The sequence below is a fragment of the Vollenhovia emeryi genome, unplaced genomic scaffold (assembly GCF_000949405.1).
Source record: "Vollenhovia emeryi isolate VEMERY1.0 unplaced genomic scaffold, V.emery_V1.0 DF939188.1, whole genome shotgun sequence".
Classification (NCBI taxonomy): domain Eukaryota; kingdom Metazoa; phylum Arthropoda; class Insecta; order Hymenoptera; family Formicidae; genus Vollenhovia; species Vollenhovia emeryi.
In genome coordinates this window covers 906314-926718 of record NW_011967178.1, presented here as the reverse complement: position 1 = coordinate 926718, position 20405 = coordinate 906314, and the positions used below count along the sequence as shown (strand labels likewise).

General features: G+C 38.9%; 1 protein-coding gene across 3 annotated transcripts in view; it reads right to left on the bottom strand.

Moving 5' to 3' along the window:
- The window catches only part of LOC105562444 (cysteine-rich secretory protein 1-like), a 61982-nt gene that overhangs the window by 35984 nt on the left and 5593 nt on the right, over window positions 1–20405 (bottom strand). Inside the window, exons 1-2 of one of the 3 annotated variants that reach the window (XM_012013292.1) lie at window positions 16280–16871; window positions 15116–15772 (exon numbers count right to left, since the gene is read on the bottom strand). The exons of 1 other annotated variant lie outside the window; for it this stretch is intronic. The gene's annotated coding sequence lies outside the window, so the exon portion shown is untranslated. Of the gene's footprint in view, window positions 1–15115; window positions 15773–16279; window positions 16872–20405 lie in introns of those variants that run through there. One more of the 3 variants, XM_012013293.1, reaches the window with a different exon arrangement.

The window sequence follows — 20405 nt, the reverse complement described above, 5'->3', positions numbered from 1 at the left end:
CCGGTTTGTCTACAGTTGTCCATAAATTTTTATGTCTCTGCACATAGCCAGAGGATCTTCTAAAATAAAAATACAGCTAATTGCATCGGTAAAAGATTTAACGTTTTTCCGTAGCAATAAGACATTTTTAGCGACGTTCTACGAGTTTCCGTATGAATTATTTTAGAGTCAATTTGAAGTGAACGTAATACGCGATCATTTGCCAATTTAGTCAGTAAAACTTGGCGATATATTCTAACTGCAAATTGAAATAAAAAGAAGGAAGGAGCTGCTATCTTCCTATCTTGCATTTGTAAAGATGCCCTTTAGAAAGCTCTTTACACGCCCAATTAAGGAACTGTCGACAATCATGGAGACATCAAATTGATGAAGGAAAGATGCCTCGATAACACACACACACGTATATTGTCTCATTTTGCCTCCAATGTTCATTCCTCTCAGCTAGGAATTATCTCCGAGCTCCCATCAGTCGCAAGGCATCATAAACGACCCGCACATCATAAATCTCGGAAGATATTGCCGTAGTTACATCCGCAGAGACGATATATCGCTGACGATTATTACGATAGTCTGGGCTCGCCGATAAGCGGGTTTCGCCGCTCTCTCGCAGGGTGTCGATCCCGTATCGATATAGCGGATCACCCCAACGCGGATAGCGCAACGTGGCTAGATCGTGACAATCGTGACAATTTTGCGTTTGACGTGCGCGCATACAATCGTGTCGCTCCATTTGCGCGTATTTACGACCGCCTCGCGCCACGACTCGGTTAATTGGTTGCGCGCACGCGGCGCAGATGCGTTCGCGGCGACAACCCGATTCTCCGGAAGATCAATTAGACGTTGCACGCCTCTCGCCGTTTCGACGGATTGATTCGCCTGTTTAAGATGCGTTCCACGGTGGCGGCGCGGGTTGACGCGCATCCCGGATTTCCATTAACTCGTTACGTCCCTTTTTCGAGATCGGCCAGGCTGCAGAGCCGCGTCGCGATAAGGAAACCGTTTGTACACTCTTAAGCGTGTACCGCCAAAAATTGGAGGTACTCCTTAAAATATTAAGTATACGTAATTATGAGGTACATAAAAATCCATCAAAATAAGAGGGAAGATAGTAAAATTAGTCTTATTTTGAGGCGAAACACGTTTTGTTGGTGGATGCCCACAATAGGCATAAAACGGAAGCTGTACTCTGTACATTCGCAATTTAATTCTTGGCACTATAGCCACGAAAAATGCTACGAATATCTATATTACAAAACGCGTCCATGGTGTATGTAATATGCACTTTGTGTCTTTAGCCGACGCGATCACGCAAGTGTGGCACGACGAAGGAAGATAATAGCAAAAGCTATCTCTCGTTGGCATGGAGACAGGCATTTGGAGGTACATTGTACACTCGTACTACTTTAGGAGGTGCGTACGGGAACCACTTGTACCTCCTCAAAAATGTACCGTGAATTTATAGACGGTACCTCGAGCGGTACCTCCAACTGATCGTCATCTATTCATTATTACCTCATATATCTTGTAGCTCGTGGTAATATACCGGGAAAAGTATCTTCCATCAGCATGTAACTCAAATCTCAGTTATACTTAAAAACTTGTACCTCGAGTGCTAATATACCGGGAAAAATATCTTCTATCAGCATGTAACTCAAATCTCAATTATACTTTAGAAATTGTATCTCGAACTTGGCGGTACTACGCGATACAAGATTAAGAGTGTAGACGGTACCTCGAGCGGTACCTCCGACTGATCGTCATCTATTCATTATTACCTTATATATCTTGTAGGTACCTCATGCTAATACACCGGGAAAAATATCTTCCATCAGTATGTAATTCAAATCTCAATTATACTTAAAAAATTGTACCTCGAGTGCTAATATACCAGGAAAAATATCCTCTATCAGTATGTAACTCAAATCTCAATTATACTTAAAAAATTGTACCTCGAGGTTGACGGTACACTGTAAAAAAGATATGTAAAATTACATACATAATAAGTGTAGCGATTACATTATTAATAACGGAAATACAGAAATGTATGTACTTTTACAAAACAATTTTTTTACTCTTGTGTAAATACTCGTTTATACACGATAGAAAAATTACAAAAAATTGTAAAATTTACACAATCGAAAGCAAGCAGTTTACTTATTATATAAGATAATAATTTTACTTACAAGGAGTAAATTTACTGACGTATGTAAATATACACCTTTAATACATGGTCCCTTCATTACCCACTATAATAATAATTGTAATTTTACATGTAATTTTTTACAGTGTACTACTCTGAAAAAAAGACAGTTGGCAACCCACTTTGGGGCCCACAATTAGTAATCGAATGATTTGGATTGTTCGTACTCTACCCTGGAAAAAGATTGACCGTCTTTTTGTAGTTCAGTAACTTAACATTTCAGTCAGTGCCTCTTAAGTAAAAATTATCTTTGCGTTACTGAATATCGGCAGAACTAATTGAGAGAATTGATAAGTATTATTTAAAAATCTTGAATATAAATAGAATAGCTAATTGCGATTTTTAGTTACGCGGGGTAAAATTCGTAAAATCCAAATAATTGGATTGCTAATTGTGGGCCCCAAAATAGGTTGCCAAGTGTCTTCTTTTCCCAGAGTACGCGATACAAGATTAAGAGTGTAGACGGTACCTCGAGCGGTACCTCCAACTGATCGTTATCTATTCATTATTACCTCATATATCTTGTACCTCGTGCCAATATAGCGGGAAAAATATCTTCTATAAGCATGTAACTGAAATGTCAATTATACTTAAAGAATTGTACCTCGAATTTGACGGTGCTACGCGATACAAGATTAAGATTGTAGATTCATTGCCTCTGTACAAATCGGCGGGAAAGAGTCCTGGTCTTTTGAATCCTTAAAGTTTCGAAAGTCACCGGCCATCGACGCCCTCCCACCCTTTCGCGAAACTACACGAAGAGACCCAGGTCGTAATCGCCGTCGTAACGTTGCACGATAACACCGTAACATGTCCCCGTAACTCCTTCGTCAGGCGCAACACGGACATCCGAGCAGCCGGGGTCTCGGTAGTATAATCTACGGGGTTTTAAACTAAATCCGGGCCTTGTCGAAAAGGAAGGAAAGCAGGTGGAAATCCAGCGAAGGGGGAGGAAGCAGAGGGGGGGAGGCGTCTCCGTTCGTCGGCAGGCGGCCAACATGCAAATCCTTCAGGATGGCCCAGAAGGGGAATTCCGATGGCGGAGGGGTTTTCGGTTTATCCATATTAATGCTTCTAATTAAGCTTCAGACAGCACTTCGCACGGGCGTGGATGCAAACAGGAAAACACGTGTAGTGAAGCGCGCAGCGGCGCGGGTTGCAGCAGGAACGAAAGGCAGGGACGATATATTGATTTGGATTTGTGTCTGTTTGTTCATTTGAATGTGTGAACGGTCGACTCCGGGAAACTTAACTCAAGCGTCGGGATATGGAGTACCGGGAGCTCCGTTCCTGGCAGCCGATGGCGCCTGGCGTCCCAGCAGATTTGCGAAATCGGCTAATTTAGAGGAATAAGCCGACGGAGGAAAAGTGTGCGTTGCTCCGAGAGACGTGCGTCATCTTCCAAATTGCGACGAGGCAATTGGGGGAGCAAATTTAATTTATGCCGGAGAAATCAGAAATGAGATTGCGTAAAACGCGTTATCATACCCGCTGTACAGCTTATATAATTAACGTGTGAGTACGTAACGTCACGTGACGCGATATTTCTTAGCCCAAGGGGGAGGGGGGGGGAGGGAGGGAGGAGTGAGGCCACGGAAAGATAAGCGTAAGAACAATTCGCTTGGGCAAACTGCTGCGAAACTATTCCCGTTACATTTCGTGCAGGATGTAATATCCTTTGCGCTCTTGTCGCATATCCGTAACACGTGTCGACGCCGCGAAAGCGTAGGATTCATGCAAATCTCGAGATTACTTGCATAACTAGTACACGCTAGAAATACTGTACACTGGTATTTCTCGTATTTTAACTTTAGGAAGATGCGAGAGAGCGAGAAACGCACCGCGGACGTAGTCTTAAATCTCCGAGGAGGAGGAGGAGGAGAGGCTGGGACATCATATTACATGATCGGGTTTATTTGTTCATCGTTGGACATGCCCGCGCGACATTATCAAGCCAGACGTGTAGCTGTAGACGTCCTACAGCGTATCGAATTCTTTGATTAGCTGTAATTCGTAACATATCGTTCGACTTTTGTCTCTCGTAAGAATATTTTGTCCGAATTCGCTTTTCGAAATTATCCTTTCATGAACGTACAATTACACTCACGATTACTCAATCACACAACATATAGAAAACTGCTAATACGGGTCTAAGGCAGGATGTAGATAGCCTATACTTGTAATTTATAAAAATGTGAATTCATATACCGTTTCTTTCCACCTTTGTCCTACGCGCCGGTTTCTTTTCGGACATAAGGCAGTTTTCTCACGGGTGGAGTTATTACCGTCAGCAAATTCACACATTCAAATCGATAAACGATTTGTAATTATATTTTAAATGCCACACTGACAAAAAAAGTTTTTTAAACCAAGTAAATAGATATACTTATTTTTTTACTGAAGTAAATATTTATTCTATTTAAATAAAAGTATCAAATTTCAACGAAATCTGTGTATTATGTTAAGTAAATTCATTTAAATCATTACATTTTCTACATTCAATTAAAGATTTCATGAGATATGAGAGAGAATACTATTTATTAAATGAAATAATTGTTTTTGTCAAATAAGAAATCCAATTTTCTTCTCTGTAAAACTTATGTCTTGGTAAACATTTAATAGAATTAAAGTAAAATTTTTAAAATTTTAAATTGTCTACTGTTTGATATTTAATAAATACTTGAATTAAAGAAATACATGTTTTAATTTGTTTATTATTTTTAAATTTAAGTTAATAAGCTATTAGGAGTTACCCAATGAATAATTTTCTTGAGTAAAGTAATATTATTTTGGATTAAGATATTTTTTTATCAGTGTACGTTTAGCATTTTTAGATACTACATTTAGCATTCAATACCCCCATTTCCCCGTATTGTAAACTATTTTTATTGCGAAAAATATTACCTCAGCCAGGATACTCAATTACATATACACAATTTTTCATATTATAAGATCTGTTCACGATATGTTATTTATTTATTCGATATATCGGTCTCACTTTTTGTAGAATGACTCTCTAGGAGGAGAAATAAATTTCACAAACTTCTTATGGGGATTATACTTGGATATGGATTTTTCGGAAAGTTTGTATTAAATTTCAATTAAACTGTAAGCTTGCGCGTGAAGATTAAAATGGGCATAAATCAGAAAGTATTTGCTAAGTTTAAATCCGTTATAAATGGGGAAAGCACAGTTCTTGCGGAGCCGTCTATACGTAAGAACAAGTTAGACGGACAAATGTGCCCGGTGTACGGAGCCAGCTGCGATTTTTATTTCAGAAAAACACCGGGGGTGAAGCCAGGAATCCCTTTTAATTACGGCCAATCCGATACGAAGCAAAAATGGCAGTGTGCTATCGATTCCGCAGCCGCCTCTCGGCGGAGTTGAAATCTCAAGAAATTAAAAGTAGAATTAGTTCTTTCATTTTCTCCTCCCCAGCCCCCCCCTCCCCGTACCCCGTCTGTCCCGCCCTCCCGCGATATATCCGCCGTCGTCGACGAATTCGATGTTGCACACGGACGAATTAGGAGTAATGGAACAGGCGCAAATTAAAAGGAACGTAAGTAAGTGTAACACGGCCGTCGACTACTTTCGCAAACAATTATTTATCGGCTGTACGAAACGAAGCGGATAGCTTTAATTAAAGGCGCGTGTACACGGCCAACTGAAGAGCCACATTTCAAGGATCGTGAGTGCTCTTACGGTCCTTTAACATTTATCTACCGCGGCTTTAATTATCGGCGTTCCCCGTTACGCGAATTGTTTGACTCGCGAGGAAGAGGATGATTAACGAGTATAGACGGCTACACCGCGAGCTAGGCAAAAAATCGCTTCCCAGTTTTTTTTTTTCACGAGTCCCGCGGAAGTACCGCGTTGAACGTTAGAAATGTGTTACAAGATCCACAGTAATCTGCACCTCATACGTAACGAGAGAATCATTTTCCCGAAGGCCAAGCTAACAATGGAGCTGTAAATGCGATATTAAATCCTTTTTTAAATCGTTCCTTGCGGAATTTTCAACGAGTGATCATATAATTTTGTAGCATTTATTATACGCGCTATTCGAGGATATCGTTGAACAATCTCACGAATTGGAAACCATAAACTAAAACACAAGGTTAATACCGGCTATCAGGCTTATCGTATTTTTCAGTGAAAAAGCTGCGATCTTCCATAACAAATGTTATAGCTTTACCGAGAATTCACGCAGCTTCCTTCGTTCGTGTTCGCCCGCAATTCGATATGAGATACGCAAAGATACGTGCATCCCGCACATTATCATAAACATTTTTATTGCTATTTCTCACGAGAGATATTTTCTACCATATAATAATTTTTTTGCATAAAATTTTATTTAAAAGCGAAGATCGTTGAGTCTTGTTTGATGGGAAAGCTTTATTGCTCCACGTTCCTTTAATAATTCCCTCGCGAATCACTTAATTAATCTCTCGTGTTTCTTGACTCTCAATAGTTTGAAATTAATTCTTCAACTTTATTAGATTTCGAGATTTTTAGACTCTGCAAACGCTCAACAATATCTTAAAATGCCCGAGGGATTTATAAGTTTTTTATGTGCTTGATCTCATTAAAATCTTTCTTGTTGCTGTCAAGAAGTATTTTTATGAATACATTTTTGGAACAATTTGATCAAAAATTTAATTAATCTTTTCTTCACAAAAGATTCCAAATTCGTTCTAATTATCAATAACACAGAAATTTCGTAGTAAAGACAAACGTTCTCGCAAATTGATCGCGAGGTGTGAATAAACAAAATTTTGTTTCTTGAATAATTTCAGATTTAGTTTGTTCAATACGATTTAGGATGTTTATACACAATATTTTTCTACTACTAGAAAATACAAGACATTATCAACAGGAAAGATAGTGATAAACACATTTGTCTTGGAAAAGTCATCGCATTCGTCAAAAATATCTGTTTTTTCGACTATTGTTTACTAAAAATATATGACCAAGTGTATTTTTTCTAAAATATTTTTGACATAGCATCCTGCGTTATGCAAATACAATTTTAATTATTGTCGCTAATTCATTCGTTAACGAATTAGTACGAGAATTGTATTCTAGACCACTAAATATAATAACAATTATGTTAATAATAACACGGTCGACAATTCATCTCTGCGAAAGCACGATATTTCGCGATTAGTTTCGCGTTAATATAATGCGCGCCTTTGTTTATCAGGCTCCGTTACAGACATAGTCCCATTAACTAAAATGGAACAAAGGATTACTTCAGGACCTAATTAACTCCTTGCGTGCACCGGAACGGTGGTTGCTCCCTCCAATCCACCAACCTCTCCAACCCCTTCTGATCACAACGAGCACGAAAGGAGGTCCACGCGAAACGAAATTTTGCGAGGCGGAATTTTCGGAATGTACTTTGTCGACAAGTTGCGCGAATCACGCGGCTTCCTCAGTAAAGATTCCGCATTCTTGTAACTGACGTAAGCAGGCGTAGAATAATGAAGGTAGCACCAAAATATTCTACGCATGTGGGCTTGCGTTTGGTTTAGCAACGTGGGAGATACTTTGTTGCCTTAGTATTAACTTCCTAAGATTCTTGCAAAGCGATGTAATCAGAAGCTTAATAATTTCCGCATTGAGTAATATCAAGTTACTTGACTCGTACAGCGATGCAATCTATATTTAAATTTAATTTCAATCTTACCCTTTTTTTACGAATTAGTATAACCAGATCTAAAGAAAACTTTTAATTGTTTTTCCTTTTTCATGCTAATAATATTTTTGCAGAAAAGCTCGCAAACATAAGAGATGTTGCTGCAACGCTGCTGCAATTTTGCAGCAACGGTAAAATGTCCGCCTTCAGAAATATTACAATGTAATATTACAGCAACATAGCAATATATGTACAATATATGCAATAATACTTCGATTTTCTCGGTTGAACAGAATTAGTCGTTAATTTAATCAATACCAATAAGTCCGCAGAATGATATGCAAAACGTAGTAACTGTCACGGAACAAAGTAATGTAAAAATATTAAGTACAGAATTTTCAATTTCGTAGGCGGGACAACGAATTCTCAACGTTCGTAGTTGTTTTTGTCTCGGCGCGGTGACGTACGATGTTTTTGCGTGCCATCGTGTACCTGAAGGTCGCTCTCATTCGCTCGCCGAACGTCGTGCCGGCAGGCAGCAGCGAGAGTCGCTCCGTGCGTGTTATTACTTTCGCATTATCGGTTTCCGAGACTCGATCGCGATGAATGTTGGGATAAATCGCTATTGATTTGCACATCTTTATCAGTAACAAGTAACGTTCCTCGATTAATTATTAAGTTTCTACAACTTGTAATGAGAAACGAATTGTATGTTGAGGCGACGGCTCTTTATCAACGTATACATAGATATTTCACGAGACTAACTCATCTAAAATATGAACATAAACCGTGGTACTTTGTCGCGGTTACATCTCGTTTACGCACCGCGCTTTTATTATCTATCGATTTCGTGTAATCTGTTCCATTTTCGGGAAAAGAGAGAAATTTGTACGACTTCGGCATTCGCGCTGTAATTCGCTCTGTCGTTCTTCGCAACTCGAACGGGCAGGAAGTAAAGAAAGTCGCTTATCGCACGTCGTTACATTATGTAAATGTAAATCGAAAATTATCTCGATTAACTGTTGCAATTAATAACAACTATTTATTGCTGGAAATTTCGCTCACATAATTTATTTCGAGGATTAGATTGAATGACAAATATTGTAAAATATCGTTTCGTTGCGGACTAGTAACTACTTCTTTACCGCAGATTATGCTTCCGATGCTCACGTTGCGTTTTATATCGCCAATTCAATAGTGATTTATCCATTCTTCCGAATCAAAAATGCAAGTTGTTAGTTTGAGTAATTTGTATAATAGAGAGTCACGCGATATTTGTTAATAATATTTCGTACGCTTCGCAGTATTTCACATCGTGTACGGGAGTGCCCGAAATTTCGCGCGATCGATGATTTTTGCAAGTGAGTGTTGTGTGAGTGCAACAAGGATATCTGAGAGGAGGAGGAGGCTTCGGAGGCATCGGGCAACGGCGGAGAAATCGTTAGGTAAGTGTCTTACATCTTTATGTTATTCGCTTGCTACTTGTGCAAAATAAAGCATTTGTTTTGTGTTTTTATTTTATTTATTCAAATTATTAGAACGCGGATTCGAATAAGTGTTAGAGACAAAACCATACGTATACAATTTTGTGAGTTTATATGTAAAAGAAAGACTTTTTCAGTATTCTATATAGTTATTTTAATAAATACTTATTTAAAAAATATAAAATATAAAATATATTTAATACAATAATTTCGATTTTATAATTATTCTTTACTAATCATATACATTTTTGTATTTTTACAGTTTACCATACATATACAGTTAACGATGTACAACGCTGCTATTGCGAATCGTATCAGTGAGTGATAAATTATCTTTTATTTTAAAGTGACGTTGCGCATACAATTACTTCTTTGCATAAACACAAATTCTTAAAAATATACAATGCTCAAATACAAATTGCACGCGCGAAGCGCGCGTTTTGTCATTTCTAGTAAACTATAAAAGTGAGATGAGAAAACAATGTACATATTACAAACATAATTGTATCAATATTTTAAAATAATATTGCTACAACATTACTAAAGTAATATTGTAAAATAATGTCTCTGCAATATCTATGTACCATTACACTGCAATATGCAATGTTGCAGCAATGTTGTTGCAAGCTTTTGTGTTGTATGGGTAGCCGTTTTATGTATAAAGGACAATTATATTTCCGTTATATTTTATAACGGATTTCTCATATGTCCGTTTTATTTAAGCATAAAATCCTTGGATCCTCACGAGCATTTGGTCATACTTATCTAACAATAAGTGGCACCGGTAATGGTTATCCTGTTAAGGGAATCCTTCAGCTATCTTTTTTACCGACACAATCACATATAGTTTTTGCGCTTGTAATTCTTTTTATTAGCTTTTATGCAGAAAATAATGCCAGGAGAAGTTACGGACCGCGTAGACGAACATTTTCATACTTAAAACACTCAGTTCAGAAGTCAAATAAAAACGATATTGGTATTTGAAAGTTTCAATTCGTAGTTCTAACAAAATTTGAAATTGGCTTTATAAAATTGCAAAATTCTTCCACACGATTAAAGTACGTTGCGTTACAGATAAAACCAGGGACTTTTTTCGTTATAATTTCGTGGAATTTAGAATGAACATGTTTTGCAGTGATAGTGGAATGGGATGAGTATTAATATAATTGAAAGGAAATTGGAGAACAGAAAAAAAAGTTACAATCTTTATCATTATATCGCGCTATTACGTTACCACAGGCGTTTACCGCAGTTGAAAAATTCGATGCAATTCCATGCGCGAAACTAGTCGGGCGTCCACATCGGGTAGAAGTGGAGTTAACTAATCGCGAGTTCAAATTAACTCATTATTCTCGAGTTTAATTTCCGCGGCGTGCCTCATTTTGGCAGAATGAGAGGGCACGAAAATAAACTCCGGATATCACACGGCAAAGCGAGGCTTCGCGAGCCGACGAGCGTGCAATATCGCGAGGAAAGCAGGGCGAACTGTAGTTTGCACGGGCGAAATGCAAGATGCTCTCAATGATGAACTCTCTCAATGATGAACTACTCGTGAAAACAACTCTCAGCTCGCGAAAAAGTAATCGACAACTCTCTGCAAAGAGAGTTTTATATATGTTTTTCTTTTAATATGAAGTTAATTAGGACATTTAACTCAAATTCTCAAGCATATCGTATATTAACCCGTTAGATATACATATATGGGATGACAGAAAAATTTTCGCTTGAAGAGAGTTTTTGTGCAACAAATGTTATACTTAATGTATGACGCGTTAAAATATTGTCATTTTTCCGTAGTACATATATGTATATACTTTATAGTTGTTGATAAATTTGTTAACAATAACAAATTAAATAAAACTTGGATGATTAATTAATACTTTAATAATTAAAAACTTTACGTAATGTTACTTTGTGATTTAAAAAGATCCCATATATGTCACGAAATAGACGATACAATTATAAAATTTTTGCCTTATAATATAATACAATTATAAGGAATGCTTCTGTATTCCTTACATTTCAAAAATGTAATGTCCACTTAATTTGATTATAATCAAGTAATTACAACGTATGCTTCACCTGTGTTTAGATCTTTCACGTACGGTTGATGTACGTACACAAAACACGCAAAAAATTGTTGGAAAGCGCATTGCACGTAATGCAAAATAAATATTACTTTATATCAGGTTACCACTTACCCAGCTAGCTTCACCGAACAAATGAACGTAATAATCCACGTGAAATTTTCTGCGTATGCAAAAACCACCAACGCGCGAATACGTTTATGACAACGAAATAACAATCGGGATAACGGTGCTTACGCGAATTAAATTGAAAATTTTGCATGAGATGCAAAATTTCTTGTTATAAATTGACGTCATTTTCTAGCAACGAATGCTTAGCAAACGTTAATTTATCATATTTTGGCGACACAATCTACCGCACTTTCATATATTAATCGCGTCACCGAGATAGCGCTGGTTTATTAAAATTCCAGATACTTAATAAGGTATTCTAGTAATTTACATAACTGTATTTATATAATAAATAAATGAGTTCTAGTCTTTTACTATATATTATACAATGGCAAAAATTCTGAAAATTATATATCGAGATATCGATGCTTTATAAGCACACTGGTTAATTTCATTATTGTTAATCTATTTCCAAATATTGTGTGATAATAATAGATCATAATAAAATTATTTCATCGCAACATCGCGAGCAAAATATCATAATTAATTAATTAATTGAATACATATAATATAATATACCGCAGTAAATCATAAAATTATTGTCGCAACTCTCTTAATAATAATTGGCGGATAATGTTTATGTAATTAAATTTCCTATTTACAATCGGAGGAAGAATACTATATGCTTTGGAATCACGTGTTTTTCTGCGACATGTAGTTGTGTGTAACGGATTTATTAATTCCAACATTCGATCTTTATGCAAACGGAGTATGCAAACAGGGAGAAGTAGCAGATAAACGCGGCTACTAAACCAGAAATATTTCCCTCTATTCTAACGCGTATAGGTAAACAAATTGCATTCTGCCCCGTTTAAACTTTTCCACCGCGACGATATCGCATTTTCCTGAGAACAACGGGCAAATAAAACACCAGCTGCTGAATCGGCAGTTTTTATGCCGTATCACGGGATGAAAATGTGTTCCTGCTTTCCCGAGTCGCGCGGTATTTTGAGGATTTCAAAGGCTTTCCGGAGATTCTTGAAAATATTATTCCTCGGTGCTTCGCCTCGCGAAAGATGAAAACCGTGAATATATATGAAAAAATATTTTAAAACATTTCAGAAATATTCGTAATATTGAAATGAGTGAAGCAAACATTTGTGTTACGATCAATGACGCTTCAATCCGGCACGATGGAAAGGCTGAATACGTGAAAGCGGTCATTGCAAGAATTATGTGCGGGATTTAATCTTCTCTCGGTGATATATCTCGTTGATGTATCTCGTTGATACACACATTTTTTTAAATCATTTATAATTAAATATATTTTCATAGCTTTATCTTTTTACGAGCATAATCATGAGGGTTTTAACAAAAGCTGCTTTGTAGTTTATTCCAATAATACAGACGTGAGAGAGAGAGAGAAAAAATATCTAGAAAAAGAATATATTTAAGTTATTATTAACACGTTCGCGCTAGCTGCTATTAATATTTTATTACATTATTATTTTTAGTAAAACGTAACTCTCCCTCTCTTCCTTCCTCTCTTTCTCTCTCTTTCTCACCCTCTCCCCTTTCTGCCAAATGTAAAGCAGATATAAGTTTGCGCCTTATTCTGCACAAGAAATAATCGCAAATGAGAAATTGTTTGAAAGGCAAAGTTTCTACGAGTCCGCGCTTTATTGGCCAAAGACAGGCCAGAGTCCGAAACTGTTACGGCCGATAAGAGACGCACAATGAAACGGTAAATTTCGCGCGAACGCGCCCACCGCGGAAACTTGCCGCAACGACTGCAACTTATCTTCGTGCCTTCCGCGCTCGTAAACGTAAATGCGGATGTAAAGAATCGGCGAGGTCGAGCCGCGAGATATGCGGCGGCAGATGTGCGTTAGTGTCGCAACTAACCCGAAGAAACGCTGCAATTCTTTCGAGTACACTCTAGCGAAGTCAAGAGGCCGAGAGAAGGAAGATCTTCAAAATCAATTACGCGGAAATGTAGCATCGGTATAATGTGCAGATTTAATCCTCAACTGTGGACGTGATGCCACCGGGATTCCTTTTTTGTAATTTTTACACTATTGATCAATTATTTCCCTTTTCTAGAAAACTTTGTTCCGTGCACAATTAGTATTGAAAAATATCGGAAAATGCAGTAGCAACCATGTCTGGTAATTTTTATGCTCATAAGTCACAACGTTTCGACTAGGGCTGGTGATTTCCTTCGAAGGGGTCGACATTCGAAGCTTCGATAAATTTATTCATGCGTATTAAGTACCGTATCAACTTGATACGGTACTTAATTGATTTACTTAATTGACAATTTCTTAAGATTTAATTACGCAATCTTAAACAAATATGTCATATACGTGTTATAGTATATACTTAAAAATTATAATTTAGAAGTAATTACCTATTTTTCAACATATATAAATTAGTACTCTTTATTTACAATATTTTTAGCGTTCTTTGAATAAATTTACCACTCACACGAATAAATTTTTCGAAGCTTCGAATCTTCGAAGTTATCAAAAGTAACAGCCCTAGTTTCGACCATGATTTGTGGTCCTTTTTAAGCGCACCCGCAGAACACATTTCCGGATCCAATGTTATTACACTTGAATGTATCATAAAATAGGATCGATATAGCGCCAATCATATTTATTATAGAGAAAGGAATATTTTAATCTTAAATGCAAAATTCTAAAATCTAGAATAAAATGATAGTATGTATCATCTTTTATCAAATATCGTGGTGCCAAGATGCAGGGAAAATTTATTCTAAACGCGAGACTATATGAACTTATATTTATATAAATTACTCAATATAGTAAGTCAATCTTTTTTAATTCGATAGAGGAGAATAAGAATTATTGACTTAATTTTGATATTGTCTTATTTTTATACTAAATGAGGTTGTGAAAAATATTTTTTGTCTCAGTAACAGAAATCATTTCTGAGGGTGCGATATTGTATCAAATGTTCACTGCCTCTCGTAAACCCCTAAGCTCGGTTCCTTCAACTTATTACACTGAACATTTGATACAATATCGCTTGAAAAGAACCACAAACCATAGTCGAAACGTTGCAAGTTATGAACATAAAAATTGCTAGACATGGTCAAGTTATCATTGAAATTTTGTAATGATTATTGGCAACATTGAAGACTACTCCTTGTTAGTTAACAATTTTTATATCTAAAAGTAGGAATTTTTCTAGGACTCCACATCCACTAGAGTGCAATATAAACAGACGTCCAAATAGCTAAGATGATCAATATAAAAATTTACACGTCGCGTTCCGGTCTTTGTCATTTTTCGCTTTATCGTCGTATCGAATCTCCGTCGGAAGGAGGCGATCAGTTCCGAATGATGAAAATCGGATTACACGGTGCTGTCGTACCCTCAATTACAATCGGCGGAGACAGTCCGCATTTACGAGAGCGGTTTATTAGTTCGCAAGCTCGGCGGAAGCGATTTTGAATGTGTTTGCCGAGTGTCTTACGCGATTAGAGAGCTGCTTATGTACAAGTAAGTGGAAAATGTGTATAAACAGCTACCAGGTTGTCGCCGAAGAATATTTGCACAGCTCGACTCACCTCGCGACGGCGGTGAAGCTCGCAGCTCGACAGGGACGAGGAGCGTGAAGAGTCACGCTGATTAATTAGCAGCAATTATACGGCGGCTCTAAGATAATTAGCGATGCTTAATCCCGTTGACTCGTCCGATCTCATTGCAAACGTGCCATCGTGTATAAAGCGAACCGCACATGCACACAGACACACAAACATACGCCAGGGGATCAGACCCTTGTCCACAGTTAATTTAACAGCTGATGGCAGCGGTTGATTCACGGGACTATCTCTCAGCTTTATATCACAGTTTATTGTTTATTGTTTATACGAGCGGGCGTCGCACGAACGCGTTGATTAACGCTGCCGTTATTTCTCGAGCCGTTTGGCCGTATCTGTCGCCGTCGCTGTTGGTATTTTGTATCAAATGAAGCACCAGGCGACGCGCCGTGACATAGTCCCTTCCGTCGAGATTTTTACTCCCGCGACGAGAAGTAAATCACACTCGAGTCCCACCGTGTGCCTCGCACTCACGAGATTGTCCTCGCGGAAGCACATTCGACGAAGTGAAGTTATACGATCGCTGAACTTTCTCTACTCTCAGTATGTGCTGTCAATGTGTAGGTGTCGGTCTCTTCGAACCCTAAAGTTGCGGCCTTTATCCCCTGGAGATTGTTAAAATATCTAAAAGTTGGACAACCGACCGAAAATAAAACCGGTAAGTGATATGATAATTATAGAGCTCCAGCTGTAATTGGAGAATGAAATCGCCTATGTGCGTCAATTAACGGGATATCCGAATAATTAATGCGAAAGTAAGCTCAATAATAAACGTCGCTTAACAATTCCAGAGGTCGAGCAATTAACGCGAAAATAAATCTGTCGCAAAAATATATCGGCTCGCGGAGTAAACGAATCGTTGAATAATTGACGCGGAAATAAACGCGACGCAAATATTGAAATTCAAACGTCTAAGGAGGCAAATCCGATCTCATTCACGTCCGCTTAAGCAAGTCTTCAAATTTCGCGCTGTTAATTTAGACAGTGATAAGACAACGAACGCGGAGAAGAGTTAAATTAAGAGAACCGAACGGGGCTGCGAATAAACGGATTAAAAGCACGTCCGCTCGCGCATCGACAATCTCGGATAAATTAACGCGCGGAAACTCGTATAATTAACACGGAAACAACCTGAATGCTCAGGCTCTTGAAGATCCCCCGCGTAAGATAAGACCCGTCCTCTTCAAGGGATGCCCGAAATTCCGAGGGGGCTGCGGAGAAGCACACGGGCACGATCGTCACATAATTCTGCCGCAGCGCGCGTATCGATTCTCAATCACCGCGGCGCGTTTTAAGAGCCGTCTAGGTTTCGAGGGCAATATCGCCAGGAATGAAAGCGGAGCGTTGAAATCCTTGGCGCCCTATCGAGCGTCGTCGCGTTTGTGTCCATCCCTTGAAGGATCATCGAGAGACACGGCTTCGCTCGAGTACGAGCCGTGCACCAGCGGGACCACGCGACCGCATCGTTGACCGGCGATCAATGGGTCCGTCAATCGTTCACCATTCACGCGAGCCCCCGACGACTCGGCGCGGGATCTCGACCGAAGATCGCGAAAGACGGAAGACCGTGCTCGAGGACTCAAAGGCGCGAGAGATCGATCGCGCGCGCGAGTCGGGGTAAAGGATTCGGACTCCTACGACAGTGCGGCGACAGGTGAGTCGAGTGTCATGCCGATGAGGAACGAGCGGGATGGTTCTTGCGCAAACCGTACGACGGTACTGCGGCCGGCTGCGCGCTACCGCGTTGGGAACCTGTCCCGGAGTGTTCCGTACCGCGGCGCGCGGCTCTCTGCGTGCCAACTGGCGCAAGCTCTCCCGAGGGCCGGAGGACGGCCGAACGGGACGGTACCCGCGAGCGGCGAAAACTCGCACAAAGGGGAGGCTCGATTATTCGGAAAGGGGCACGCGCGGCTCGCGCGACCAGATACGCGGGGGATATAAAGCGATGACCGAAAATTCGTGCGCCGATTCCGCGCGGTATCGCTGCAGCTGCTCCGGCGTATATACCGGATATTAGCCCTGCGAGTCCCACGAGTCATGCACAGCGACGCGCGTTGCTAAATTATTAATAACGAACGCGATACCTTCAAACGATCCCCGCAGTTTGCGCTGCTATCGATTATTTTCGCTAATTTTCTAATATAGGGCATTGCCTTAGATTGTTAGTGGACCAAGTATGTAGGTTGTTGGTTTTTTCGTTGATTCGCTAATGTCTGATAATGTTCTCTCGCAATTTTTTTTATAAAATTTCCTGACCCAAATACATCGCTGCTCGTTACCTTCAAAATGGGAAAACTTGAAAATTTATGGAACGGTAATAGGTAGAGCGGAAAACAGAAACGTTTATCCGTTTTTCTTGAAGGTGCAGGAGACAGAGGGAGAGAGAAGTTTTGCAAATTATAAAACAGAGATGTGCGAATGGAGACGAAGATACTTTACATGTATCGATCACAAAGATAAATAACTGCGAAAAATACCTTTGCATTTGAAATTTATTGAAAGCTCGAGATACAACATTGATATTTTGCGATATAAAGTCAATATTAAAATATTGAAAATTTATTGTGGATTCTCCTTGATAAATGAAAAAATTTAAAATAACTCACTAATAATTTATGAAAACACGGAAAACGAATAAGATAACTCGACCGGTCACAGATAAAATAGTGCAATGTTTTTACATTTTATCTCTGTCGAAGACTTGAACTACGAAATCGAATCGGAAAAGCATCTACTGTTTTATGACGGATGAAAATATGAAGATGACGTCGGCGACTTCGTTCGCGTTTCATGCTATTTTATTTAACTCGAGACGGTCAACGTACAGGATCTGACCGTTATACATATACAGACTTTTTGCGAGAGCAGTTACCAGAGATGACAATGCAAAAGTTCTCGAGAAACGAAGATTGAAATAAATCCTAATTAATTTCAAATTGCAGACTCCCGAGTAAAACATTGATAAGACTGTGAAGGACCTGATCAATTTTCCTTAATATTAATCGAGCCCTAATACGTATAAATGATCAGGCCCCTGAAAAGTTTGTAATAAATAGTTTATAAGAACCGTGTGAGGAAATATTATTGGGACCTTATAAAGAAATATTATCAGGACCTCGAAAGAAAACATAATCAGGCACTTTCAAAATATTAATTCTTATCCTTAATTAAGGCTTACCGAGCAGACATTTAAAGAAATCTAATTTTTTTAACTAATTTTTAAATTGTGTTAAATTACATAGTCATCAAAGGTATATTCAGGTCATTGAGTTTATCCATGATCCAGTCAACTCGCTGCCAGATCATAATCGGCTCGCCTTTCATACTAATGCGGGATGATTTTGACGAAAGCCTAACGCGCGGTCGCCACATCGCGGCAGCGAGTGCTACTAGTACTATTCAGGCTAACGTTTATCAAACCCTACACTGACAAAAAAATCTGATTGATTCAACCAGTCGTCTGTTAGAAAATGGACGAATCAGAATTCCTTTAGGATTTACCAGATTTGTAGTGAAGTCTAGCGAACTTCTGGTAATAAAATATCTTTCATGGTAAATCCTAAAGGAATTCTGGTATGTCCTAAAGGAATTCTGGTAAATCCTAAAGGAATTCTGATTCGTCCATTTTTTAACAGACGACTGGTTAAATCTATCAGATTTTTTTTCAGTGTATTATGAAGGAATTCGTGAAACATTTTTAATAATATCCCTGAATTCATGAAACCAGGGCATCTTTGACAATATTTAAGAAGGCCCCGATGTGACAATAGTACCCTGAAAAAAAATCTGATAGATTCAACCAGTCGTCTGTTAGAAAATGGACGAATCAGAATTCCTTTAGGATTTACCAGATGTGTAGTGAAGTCTAGCGAACTTCTGGTTATGAAATATCGAGACCTGTCATGCTAACTAGAAATTCTGTTTGGTTTAGCTAAAATACATTTTATCATACAATATCCTGTTGATACAATCAAAGCATTTTTCTCAGTGTAGGGTATCCCTTTTTAAGGAATCCTGTTATCATCCTTATCGGGGGCCTTCAACTGCCTGAATTAGCCCTAACAATTTTTTACTCGGGTTAATTCGAAAGATTAAAGCGCAAAATAAAGGAATAAAGAAACTCTAGTCTCACTGCACAATTTGTACTGTTACATTTATAATTTTGGGACACACTACTTGTGTACAATATGAAGACGTCTCAGCACAGACGTCTCTCAATAATAAGAAAAGTCTATCGATCGCAGTCTTACTTGTAAATTTAGATCGCAATTTGCAATTTTTATAGCCCAGACCGGGTGTAGTTTTATAGCTCATGAATAGAAGGGTGGCATCTCGATGTTCCTGCGACTACGACTGACGAATACCCTTGTCAGACTTTATCTACGCGACAGGCGGGCCGCGCACAGCGGAAAGGAAAATGTTTATGACGCGCGAATGCATTAAGCGGACGCTCCGATTCCGTAATATGCGTCCGCATTTGTCCTGCATTTAGCGAATCGATCGATAGCAGTGTTTCTCGGCCGTGTAGAGGGAACGCCGATGGAGAACACGTTCTTTCACTCTTGAGCAGATCAGACAGATAAGTTTGTTTATCCGGGGACGTGGGAGGACAAAAGGGGGAAACGAGAAGTTTCCTTAAGCACACACACGGTGCAATCTATACCTACCCACTTGCCGAGTGACCTGCGGGACCTTACGAACAGCAGCAGCATTCTGCGACAGTAGTATTTCTCAGTAAATTCGAGCTCACGTTGCCGAAAGTCCGAAACAAGGTTCCCTTGCTCGGGCTGTAATTTCTTGAAATAATGCACGAGCTGCTCCGAAAGCTAAGCATTAATTCTTGACGTGAATCTATCTCGAGGGTAAGGAAAAAATACAAAAAAAGAGAAATTAATAAATAAATAAAGGATCTAGAGGATTCAACATAATGAAAAGCTAAATTTGCTCGCTACGACAAAGGAAGAACCATAGTGTCGGAGTTTCCTCTTCATCTTGGTTAATAAAAGCAACATTTCCGGGACGCGTGTCAGAAAAAAGGCTAATCAACTATTCTCTCTCCCTCTCTCTCTCTTTCTCTCTCTCTCTCTCTCTCTCTCTCTCTCTCTCTCTCTCTCTCTCTCTCTCTCTCTTTCTCTGCAAAATGCGCTCGTGCATATGCATCACTCGGCGTGCCCCTTGCGCATCTTTTTTCCCGTATACAATGTGCACGGTGTACGCGCATGATACATTTTTTTAGGAGAGAGAGAGGGGGTGAGAG